The sequence below is a fragment of the Sarcophilus harrisii genome, chromosome 3 (genome assembly GCF_902635505.1).
Source record: "Sarcophilus harrisii chromosome 3, mSarHar1.11, whole genome shotgun sequence".
In the NCBI taxonomy this organism is placed as follows: domain Eukaryota; kingdom Metazoa; phylum Chordata; class Mammalia; order Dasyuromorphia; family Dasyuridae; genus Sarcophilus; species Sarcophilus harrisii.
In genome coordinates, this window is record NC_045428.1 from 338692191 (window position 1) to 338704359 (window position 12169).

The window sequence follows — 12169 nt, forward strand, 5'->3', positions numbered from 1 at the left end:
CAAATCCAGAAGTACATTGGAGTATTTTAACCTTTGAAAGGTAGACCCAGAAAGAGGAGACCAGTCCACCACCATTGGGGAAAATAGTGAATAGAACACTAAAAGAAGAGACTAAACAATGCAGACTTCTGTATAGTGCAGATTGCAATTTTATGGCAAAATATCCTATACCATGGACATTTTTGTGTAACTTAGACTAGGGCAAGCCAGGATGGCTTGGTACTATAAGCTTTGGTTAAAGAAACCACAAGTGGAGGTTAGAAATGTTAAAGGAAAAAAAAAAAAAAAAAAAAAAAGGACCAGATCAACTTGTTTTGTCAGGCTGGGAAGGGGACTGTTTTCCAGCCTCAATTTAACCAAGATCATGACTATTTAGTGCCAGGCAGAGAGACAGAAAATAAAAACAACCAATCCTAGTTCTCATAGAGATACTTTTCATTTTCTTTGGGTAGAAAAGGAAGGCTTGAAGCTAAAAATGCTAACTCCTGGAAATTGAACCACTTACCCACCCACACTGTGATTCAAGAGATAAGACTTTGTGTAAGCACTGGTTAGATGAGAAGACTGAACTAGGTAATAATAATAGCTTATATTTGCAATAAATTTATATGGTAATTACATTTACATTTACATAACCTTATCATTCACAAAGTCCTTTCTTCAGAAGATCCTCATGAACAACTGTAAGTTAAACAAATATAATTATTCTTATTAAACAATGGAAGAAACTTGGTAATTTGCCCAAGGTAACATAGATTCGTAGATTTAGATTTAGAGGGTACTGTGGAGTCCAACCTTCCTCATTTTATAGATAAAAAAACTGAAGCTCAGAGTGATTAAGTGACTTACTAGTGTCTATCTAAGGCACAAACTTTCTGGTTTTAGGACTTCTTCAAATCTTAAGTTATTGAGGATCTTAAAGAATATTTGCATATGTGAATTACATTTATCTATATTTACTACATTAGAAATTAAAACTGACAATGTTATGTATTCTCAATATTTCAATTTTGAAATATTTACTAATCCACTAAAATAATAGTAAATCTATTACATATTTTTTAAATTACTTTTTTCAAATTTTTCAAAACAATAAAAAGTTCAAAGAGTTGCATTGTTCTATATAATTTTTAGTAAAATTCTTTAATGTCTTGCTTCATAGAAGAACCAGATTCTCATATCTGCTTCTGTATTCATTTTTTTTTTTTTGATGAAGTGTATAAAGAAAATCTGGCCTTAAATAAATATATAGTTGGAAAGGAGGATATTGTAATAGGCAAATAATGTCTCAATTTTTAGTTGATCTTGATGGCCTCCTAAAAGTGCATTCAAGACTGAGAACTGATGGTCTCTAAAGCAAAAAGTCTAACTTGGATCTTCTGCCTCCCAGATTAGTATTCACGGTGTCACTGAACTGTCTCATGGTTACTAAGTTCTAGGGCTTGGAGTAGATGATTTTTTAATGTGCTTCTGTCTAGCATTCTATGATTTAAATATTTGGGAATATTTGATTTATCCTGGTACATAGTTGGAGTTGACAGGAAGCACATAAGACAGGATTGTGCAGTTCTAATTGGAGGCAAGACTAACAGTGTGACATGAGAGGGTGAACGCTAGGGATAAAGACTAGACAACCCCTTTGGGGAGGAGCTTCCTCTCAAGTTTCTCTGTAGTACTAAGAGATTAATATTCTTTCCAGGGCCACATAGCCTATATATTTTAGGCAACCCTTGAACTTAGTGGGTCTTACTGGAGCTCTCCCCTGTGTACACTGTCTTTATGCACTGTGGCAATAATGTACCAATCTGTTAAAGTTTGTACTACATATTATGAATGTTAAAACAGTTCAAAGGAGGGATGGTGATAGATGGAGAATAATGTGAAAGTTACCACAGATGAGGTAGATCATGTATCTAAGATCTATGGGCAATGTGAGAAATAGAATGCATTCTGTGCTTGGAATGCTCTCCATTTCTCTCTCCCACTTTCTACAAGAAACCTTCCCCCAGCTTTCTTAATGTTAATTCTTTCTGTTGATCATCTTCACTTCATCTTGTGTAGATCTTATTTGTACATAATTGTTTGCATGTTGTTTCCCCCATTAAAATGTGAGCTCTTTGCACTTAAAAGTTTCATTATTTGCATACTTTGTTTTCATTATGTAGCTGAAAATCACACTAGCTCTATCTATCATTTCTTTGAATCATCAAGTAAATTGAAACCTTTAGATCCTTCCTACCCCAAACTTCTTTGTACACTGCCACTGTCTGTGCAATAGAAGACTTTTGAATGCAAAGGTAGTTTTATATATTTGTCCCTATTAAGTCACAGTTTATTTCTACAAACAAAACACACAATAAGCTTTACCTTAATTGATAAACTCATTTTGTCTGCAGGTGCTAAAATGCAGTGAGTGACCAGAGAGTAGAAGAAGAGGACTAAGTAACACAGCTGGCCAATCCAGAAACAGAGCATGTCTACAGCACCTGAAGAATTGAGAGTTTGTTGTATATTAAACAAGTCTCTCTGTTTAGTCACTACTAAGAGCTTAGGTATGTATGAAATAAGTAAATGGGTTACAGAGTTTCTTAGTGTTTCAATCTTTGGTGGGGGGAAAGGATAGGATGACACTGAAACTAAAAAGTACATTGTAATCTAGAGATAAATTTGTGTAGTTACATGTTCAGCCATGTTACTTATCAGAAAGAACTGTGAATATTTCATTTTCTTTATATTGTGAATCCCTGTTTCCTATGTTCCTTGGGGTTAGTTCAGCGTCTTACCAGAATTAAAAATATTGTTCTTCAAATAGAGTTATTTTTGCCATCCAATATAAGTGCAAAATTATTCAGAAAAGGAAAAGATAATAATGTTTTGTGTTCACAGTTCAACTGGACACCTCTGCAGCAAGTTTGAAATTGACTTCTTTTGATTGGATGAACATAAATTTCATTAATGTAAAAGTTGTAGAAAACATTTGGCTTTTTTTCTTTATAAGCAGCTCCTTAGTTTAAAAAAAAGCTTTAGTTAATCCAGATGTTCTTTCTCTGATGATATGATCATGAATTTAGGGGTAGTTCCTTAGAAAAAATCATATAATTGCAGAAATTGTCAAAATGTCTTTTTAAATGCCACCTAGATAAATTAAAATGAGCCAGATGGTAGATGTGTATTTGTTTTTAGTCAGTTTAAATAGGTTTGCCCAAATACCTACAGTTTTGATCTCTGTTTATAATAAACCAATTTGGAGTCTAGGTTCCATGTTTCCTTGTTATGACATGTGGTATGATTGGTTTCAAAGGAATACATTATTGTGAGCACATTATGAAAAAGAATAGAGTAATATAATTATAACCAATTCTGGTAAGAGCTCTTACTGCATTTGACAAAAGATACAGCTTTTGTTGCTGAAGTGTTTCTGTAATTACATCAGATATGGCATTCAATATTAACCTTACTTGGGGGGGGGAGAACCCCTCAATATTTAAGTGAGTTCGTAAAGTGGTAAATGAATCATAGTCAGCCTCCTTTTGAAGAAATAAAAATAGAGAAAAGCAGTTGACATCATCTGTACCAAGTTTTTAAGATACTGAAAATTCAAGTCTGTTTTAAGAAACAGATAAAATTTAAAGTAGAGACCTTATCTGCAAATTAGTAACTTTAGCAAATGGACCTTTGACCAAAAGAGGAAAGGAACAGATCATAATCCAAGATTAGTTCCAAAAATGGATTTATGAAGTTAATTCACAGTGAGGATATTCCAGTAATTTTCTTGGGATATTTTGGGGGATGCTGTAAAAATTGATTGAGTAGAACTCATTGTGACTTGATGTATCTTTAGTTAAAGTATGTCCCAGGAAAATTTCAATAATGGCACTTTTTCTGTTTTTCTTGAATGTTAATACATTTTGTTAACAGAAAGTACTCCCTACAGAAATTTCAAGTTGACAAATCTCTGAGACTGTAACAGGTTTTTTTTTTCTCTTAACTCTCTTGATTTAAAAAAAAAAAAATCAGTCATTTCCCAATAATATGTAAGCTAATAAATCATTTCCTTGAAACAATAAGCTACAAAAGCAAAACAAAAGAATTAATTAAATCTAACAGTGTATATGCTTTATTCTGTTTATATATATATATATATATATATATATATATATATATATATATATATATATATTCTTAACACTTTCATACCAAAAGGGAGAAGGTATGTTTCAATGCCAAACCTATAGAGTTAGAATTGATAAATGACATATTAGTAGAGGTCACAGGTTGGGTGATGCATTGGGGCATCTCCACTGACTAAAAGAGGTCATAAGATAGTCATTTACTTATGTTAGACAAGAGGAATGATGTGGAGGTACAACAGTAAGTTGGGGGACTTTCAAAAGCATCAAGGCTTCCCACCATACTGAATTGGGACATGGAATTTGATCAAAACAGAATGGAGATATCTTTTTCAGTATTCTTGTGATTGCATAAGTGAGCCTCATAATTTGGTAAATAAGTAATGGACACTGCATTAAAGTTTGAAGCCCATTGTGAAAACATCTATCCTTATATGATTTATATAAAATTTCAAACTGATTAATATTGATTGGAATGGAGTAGGGGGTCCAAATGAATTATTTCTTATAAGTACCCCCTTTGTTTCTAGTATTTTGATAACACAAAAAATACTTTTATAAATATTTTGCTGCACAACGGGATTTTTCCCTGTGTCTTTAATCTCTTTTTGAGCATACATCTAATATTAGCATCAGATTAAAAGAGGATTTTTTTTCCTTAAAAAAATCAGAACAAAACCATGTAGAATTCTCTAAGTGAATATGCATTTTAAATTAAGAGTATATCATTACAGCCTAGTTATATCCACTTGGCAGTTTATTACCATAAATACCTAACATTATAACATAATACAATAATATTCTAATTTGCCATCTTGTCTCAGATCTTTGCCATTTCTACTATATTCTTCACACAGTTATTCAAGTAAATTTTCATACCTATAAATCTGACCTTGTTGCTCCCTTATTTCTCTGTGGCTCCCTATTGTTTCTAGAATGAAACATAAACTCTTATGGCTTTTAAAGTTCTTACCAACCAGTCCCCAATATAGCTTTCTGTTTCATTGTATGTTACTCCTCTTCTTAAAATATGCTGCCTAGCCAACTGGACTCCTCTAGATTCCTCATAATTCATCTCCCATCTCCAGAGATTTTCTAATATGATCATCCCTTGTCATGAGAGGGGAGTGAATGTCCTCTCATCTTTCTCAGATAATTCACTTCCTTCATGATGAAGTGAATTTCTCCTTATCTTACCTCTGTAACTAGTTTATATTTATTCTGTCTTTATTTGTGTGTGCATATTACACCCCTGAATAGAATGTCAGTTTCTTGAGGCAATGATTATTTTATTCTTTTCTATGTATCCTCAAACTTATCATAATACCTTAATAATTTATGCTTGCCGATTGATTAAAAGTCATTTGTAGCTTTGATAAAGTATCATATCATATGCAATGCACATTGTTTAGTTAACTTTATATACTTAAAAAAAAAAAAAAAAACGTTTCATTTAAGCAAGAATATATGTTAGCATCTCAGTACAACTTTTCTTAACAATCACCTCTTTCCCAGGATACCAAAACATAGAAAAGAGGAGGAAGAAAGAAGAAAAAAGCTAAAAGTAATAGACTTGAGTGATTAGAAGTTATTCATTAGTAGCAGGATAAGTCACTGGATGTCTTCAGGAGAAAGAAAAAGTCACCCCAAGTCTTCCTTTCCTTCAATTAAACCCTTTGTGTCACTTGTAAATTATCTATGGTTATTAAATTAAGCATCCTATTTTCATACTAAGCCTATTAGTCACACTTTGTATAGTATTTGTAGTATTTATGACTTTGTGAAGCTCTTACAAATCTTTTATGTCATTTTGTCTTCATCATAATTTTGTGAGGTAGTATAGATACATGGTGTTGTTATCCTCATTTTGATAGATGAGAAAATTGAATCATAAAAGTTAAATGATTTCTCAAGAGTCACATAGTTGATGACAAAGTTAACAGTAGAATTATGATTTCTGATTCCTAGTCCAGTGCACAGAACTGTAGCTGACATTTTTCATACTTTAGGAAAGCATCACAAAGCATTCTTGGGGCAAGCAGACTGAAAAATGCCCTCAAAATTTTAGAAACAAATTTAGTTAGAGGGAGATAGAAATTTATCCCAGTGTAGCATCTGTTTGTCAGGTATAGGAAGCTAATGCCTTCTGGTACCTTACCTTTCAATTTTAACTAATCATTCTCAATATCTTAGTTCTAGTTGGAGCTATAATATGGAATGAGTGTAGATGTTGGCAACTTCTAAATTTCAGCACCTTAGAATAGAGCCTTTATTTGTCCTCTAGTTACATCTTTGCCATTAACCTATTTATAACACCATGATACCTTCCTGTTGAGGCTGTTAATTTGAGGATTCATTGTACAAGATGCAAAAATTCTTTTACTTTTTGTATCAAGTCTTGTTCGTTATTGGTATTGAATAGATTGTGTTAGGCATATTTGCACAATCCTGAAAGTCTAAGGATGGGTTAACTTGAGATGAAAAAATAAAAAAGCTTGGAGAGGTAGACAAAATTGTTATTGTGGTTGTTCTTATTGTTATTGTTGTTAGTCCTTTTGTCTCGAAGAACATCAAGACAAAAGGGAGGGGATGCCATGACATGCAAGTGAGTTAGATTTAAATGAGGGAAAGCTGTGCAAGGTCATCTGCCTCGCTTTGCCCTCCAGAACCATCTGGTCCAATAGCCAGATAAAGATCAGAAGACTGGAGATGGCCCTGGATGAAGTGAGACCTTGGCCTTTTAAGCTAAGGTCTCACTTTAACTGAGGCTGTACCCATTCAGTGATTAATGCCAGGTAGGCATTGAAGCAAAGAATATCCTCTTTAATCTAGTCTAAAAAAATCTAAATAAATAAATGGATAGAAGAATGAATTGGGAAGGAGTTTCTGGCCAAAGCAGAAATGATTGCTATTTTAGTCAATTAGGACCCAAATAATGACCAAATGGGGTTTGGCCTAGGACCTATTGGTGACCAATGAGAATCAATGCTTTTAAGAGCATCTATAGGTAAGGGTATGGTACCCTCTCTGGGCAAAAGGAAGAAAGAGGAAAGGAAGGAAGGAAGGAAGGAAGGAAGGAAGGAAGGAAGGAAGGAAGGGAGGGAGGGAGGGAGGGAGGGAAAAAGGGATAAACTGACCAATTCCAAGCCAGCTTCACTCAGTTGTTTGTCCTTCATTCTCCAATTGGACAGTGATATCAAAGTATTTATTGAGGACTGTGTACTATACTCACAGGTTGGAATACAAATACAATTAAGCAAGACTAGGTAGTTCCCCCTTTGTCTTCTTGCTTCCCTTCGGATTCAGCTCAAATCCCACTTTCTGTAAGAGGCCGTTCCTGATGTTATCTCCCCATTCCATCCTCCTAATGCCTTCCCATGGAAGTTTCATTTACAATGTATGTATCTTGTATGTCCATTATTGTTTTCATGTTGTGTCTCCCATTAGAATGTACATCTTGGAGACAGGTATCATAGTTTTGGCACTTAGAACAGTAGTAGTTCCTGGCACATAGTCATAAATTAATAAATGTTTCTTAATGATGATGTTAGCCCTAAAAAAGATTACATTCTTTTTGGGGTAGGGATGGGGTGGGGACAAAGGTGACAAGAAGCATAAAGCTGACTTAAACCTGAAAGGTGTCTGAGTCAAGACAGTATGGCTGGAGAGGTCAAGAAATAGTATAAAATTTAATTGGCTTTTAATCTATAGTTTATCTACATACAGGATTCAAATGTTGAAGTTAGAGGTCTTTTAAAGATTATTGAGTCAATTACATTCATTTTAGAAATGGAAAAAACTGAAGCCCATGAAGCTCAGTGTCTCAAATGTACAGAATGAATTAATAGTAGATTTGGGACTGGGAACCTGGTTTCTTCCTAGTACTGTATTCTTTCTACAACATAATGTTGTCTCATGCCAGAGTACAAATTGCTGTTGTTTCTTCTCCTCCACACAGAGTATTTTCTCCTGTTTCTACCAGTTCTGAATTGCCTGATTTCTGTACTTTCCATAGCCTGTATTTGAATGGTTCCTTTTGGAGGTTCATTCAGCATTAAGCATTAAGCAGGTGGACAGTGTGCTAAGGTGCTAAATAATGCTGACATCAACTATGACCAAACTCCAGTTCTTATTTTGTGAAACACAAAGCCCTGAAGAACACAGCATAAAAAAATTCTATGGTAGACTTTGAGAAAACATTTTAATGATGCTGATTAATGTTAATAAATACTTTAATAATGTTTATATGGTTAATAAAAGCATTGTTTTCTGCTGTAAAATATTCAATATACAATTATAAAGGTATTACAAATATTTATTATGTGTGATAATTTTTCTTTGTGGAGACAGACTTCTATATTTTCCTTCAACATTTTCCTGATTCTCATTTATTTCAGAGGCTCATTCCAGAATCCTAGAATCCTCAGCCTTAATGGGTTCTATCAACATATTCTGTTCCTAGAAGTGTTATATTATAGGTTTTTCCACAGTAAAGTAAAATGATTAGACTTGTATCTACAGGAAGAGAACAGTCTGGTAGAAGTTTGTAGGATGAATTGAAAGAGGAAAAGACATCTGAGTTAGGTAGGCCAATTAAGAGACTCTTATCGTACTTAAAAGTAGATCTAATGAGGGAGGAATTGTTGATGGAGCCAAGATATACCAGAGAGCCTTCTACATAGCAGGAATTTAATAGAGATTTGCTTGTTAGAATGAGAAATTATGGAAGGAGACATGTTTATCGTTATTTACCTGTTCCCTCAAGTGATCTTCCTCTGGGTTTTTCATTGTTGCCAGCTCTGTCTGGCCTTTGAACCTCCCCTCAGTTCTTCATACTATGAGGAGTTATAAAGAAGGCAGGTAGGAATAAATGTAAAAAGCACAGGGCTTCAAAAATTTTCATGCAAGACTTGGAGTTGTTCACAAGGAAGTGCTCACATGACATAAACACTCGCACAAAATGGGGTTGTTCACTACAGAGGGGAAAAAAAGGCTATTTCAACCTCATAACAGAGTTCTTGATCTTTGAATCTGACATAAACTTGTCTGTATAATTAACTGGGGACAGAGAAAGCTTCTTTATATTTGTTTAAAAAAAAAAAAAACCAAAAAATTAGATTATAATTTCTCGCAGAGCAAAAAACCTAAATAGAAACTGAATTATATACCTAATTCATAGTGATCTGAACCTTCTAACTTAAACCATAGGGGCATTGTTCCATCTGATAGGAAGATCAAATGACTTAAACTTAGCCTGTAAATCATAGCAGTTGTGAGTTGTCTCTGAGGGCTGCTGGGTGTTTTCATGATCATTTTAAATCTTTGCTTTAGGCATTTTGAGCAAGGATTAAAACATCTTTCTTTTGGACCACACACTTTAAAGGGAATAAACTTAGGAGTCATTCCTCTCTTCTCCTTGATCATTTGCAATTGTTTAGGAGTGTGGGAATGATAGAAATAGTATTAAGTTCCATAAATTACTGATCTAGGACCAAGGGATGGTACATTTTGAGAAAGTTCAGAGGCACTGTTTCTGGGGAATCGAAGAAGGGGCAATTCCCTGATGCCAGAGGGATTTCCAAAGAGGAAAAATTGAGAGCCTTATTCTTAGAGCACACTGATGCTTCTGTGTAATCACGTCCCAAGTGGGCTCTGTGAGCAATGGCGTTTCCATATGCATTAGTTTGTTATAGCTCATCTTTTAAAGATGTTTTCAATGCCACAATTTGGTTCAGAGGAGTGGGGAGATGGAGGGGAAAAAATCTCATATAGTTGTTCTTAATTGTAGGCACTGCAGTCTCAGCTTTCTAAGTAGGTCACTTTTTTTTTCTTCTGGTTAAGTATTTCTTAGGGACTTTTTTTTTTTTCCTCACTTAAAAAGAGAGAAAGGATGAAGCTTGCCTTAAAGAGAGACCATTTGCTAAATGCCTATTTTCACAGAGTCTTGCTTATCTCTTACCTTGGAAACAGTGGAGGTTCAAGTCTTACCTTCCACTTAATATCAGTATGACTTTGGGCAAGTCACTTCATCGCTTCTTTGCTTTGATTTACTTGATCTATAAAATGAAGGGATTGGACTAGATGAGCATCAAACCTATGATTCTGTGAGCTTTCAAAATTACTTTGAAGCTATGTCTACCCCCAAATGTTTTAAAAGCAAGCTATGAGAAAAAATGATTGAAAACATCTTCTCAGGAAAAGAGTGAAGCTTTATTATGATCTAGAGTATATGCTGTACCTAAAAGAAAAGGTTATTTTTTTAAAAAAATATCTGATTGACACATTAAATTTCTGGTGTATGTAGAATGCCATGCTGAAGCAATATATGTTTATATATACATCCTTATATATGTATGTATTACATACATACATATGATATAAGATTTAAAATGAAATTATAATTAAATTTAGATTGTTAGTATGATTATAAGTATCTCAATTTGAAAGTGTTGGAGGAGTGATGATGTTAGAATAACCTTTTCATAAATTCTAAATATTTTAGTAAACCCCTAAATCTCATAGGATTTTATAGATCTTCCATCACCTATCCATTGAGTCATCATGAGTATACCTGATTCCAAACACCCACAGACCTCACTGTAAAGGACAGATTTCCAAAAAATCAGCACATTTATGAAGATTAAATGGGAAAAAACATTTGTGGAAACACTTTGAAGCGTCCAAAGTATTACAAAGTTTGAGGCATTATGTAGGCCCCAGGCACATGGGTGTGAGCTAATGGGGATAATTTTCTTAAATATTAAATCATGCTTTGCTTTGTTCTTTGTTTAAGTGCAAAGAAATGGTTGCCAGCATTTAACTTGGCAATTGGACTCATTTGGGTGATGCAACTTTTCTTCATTTGCTTATTATTTTCTCTCTGATATTTCAGCATTTTCATTACTAATTTGGTCTTCAAAGCTACCTAAAGTAAAAGATAGCTTCCTGATTTATGTTGAACAAACAAAACCATATTTGAAAAATGTTTTGCACAGTATCTGGCACTTAATAAATACTTATTGCTATCGCTCCCTACCATGGTTTTTAATGCCCTATTAGGAAGCATGAGGATTCAAATTTGCCTTTATTCATTTTTGTATCTTTTTTCAATTCTTCATACTGACTACTGTCATTCTTAGCATTAGAGCGCTAGGCTAGAAAGGGTCCAGAGCTCTGGTCTTTCCTTCTGTCTCTAAGCAGATTAATTCCTAAATGATAATCGATAGTTTGCTTGTGTACTTTAATTCTAAAGATCTCAAGAGAAGAGTCTGTATTAGTAGCCTTTGGGGTTAAATGAAACTTTCATTTTCTGATGTTTTCCCTCCTTATATTTTTGCTTATCACATTTGTAAAATTGGTGGTGGTCATACTTTGTTCTATACTGTACTAAAATTGAAGGTGGGATGCTAGGTTTATACTACAAAGAGATACAAGAAAGAGGGGAATAACATATATACTGGATATTTGATGCAGCAAGGAACTGAAAACTAAAGAGGTTTCCATTCATTTGAGGAATGGGTGAAAAAATCATGGCATGTGAATGTAGTAGAATAGTATTGCATAGTAAGAAATGATGAAAGGCATAAATTTAAATTCAGAAAAACTTAGGGAGACTTTGATGACTTAAGTCAGAATATAGTGAGCAGAACTAAGAGAACATTTTATATAAGTGAGTATAGCATTAGAAAGAAAAACAGCTTTAAAAGACTTCGGATCTCTGATCAATGCAATCACCAGAATAACTCCAGAAGACTGATAACAACACTTGCTACATACTTCTTGCCAGAGGTAAATAATATTTAGATATGGCCATTGTGTGAATTTGTTTCACTTTACTATGCTTTGTCTCAGGTGAAGTTATTGTAAAAATATATTTTAGGAGAGAGGAATTGATAGGGATTAGACCTATTGATAACGATGTCAGGGAAAAATATCATTAAAGCACTTGAATTACTTCAAAAAGAAAAAAGAAAGAAATTAAAAGGGAGATACAGGTGAGGAGGTAAAGTCAGTAAAAAAATTTTTAGAAGAGGAATTGA

General features: G+C 33.8%; 1 protein-coding gene across 5 annotated transcripts in view; it reads left to right on the forward strand.

Moving 5' to 3' along the window:
* The window catches only part of MGAT5 (alpha-1,6-mannosylglycoprotein 6-beta-N-acetylglucosaminyltransferase), a 365609-nt gene that overhangs the window by 52484 nt on the left and 300956 nt on the right, over positions 1–12169 (forward strand). For all 5 annotated transcript variants that reach the window (XM_023499178.2, XM_023499179.2, XM_012544690.3 and 2 more), the window contains exon 2: positions 2397–2552. The gene's annotated coding sequence lies outside the window, so the exon portion shown is untranslated. The remainder of the gene's footprint in view (positions 1–2396; positions 2553–12169) is intronic.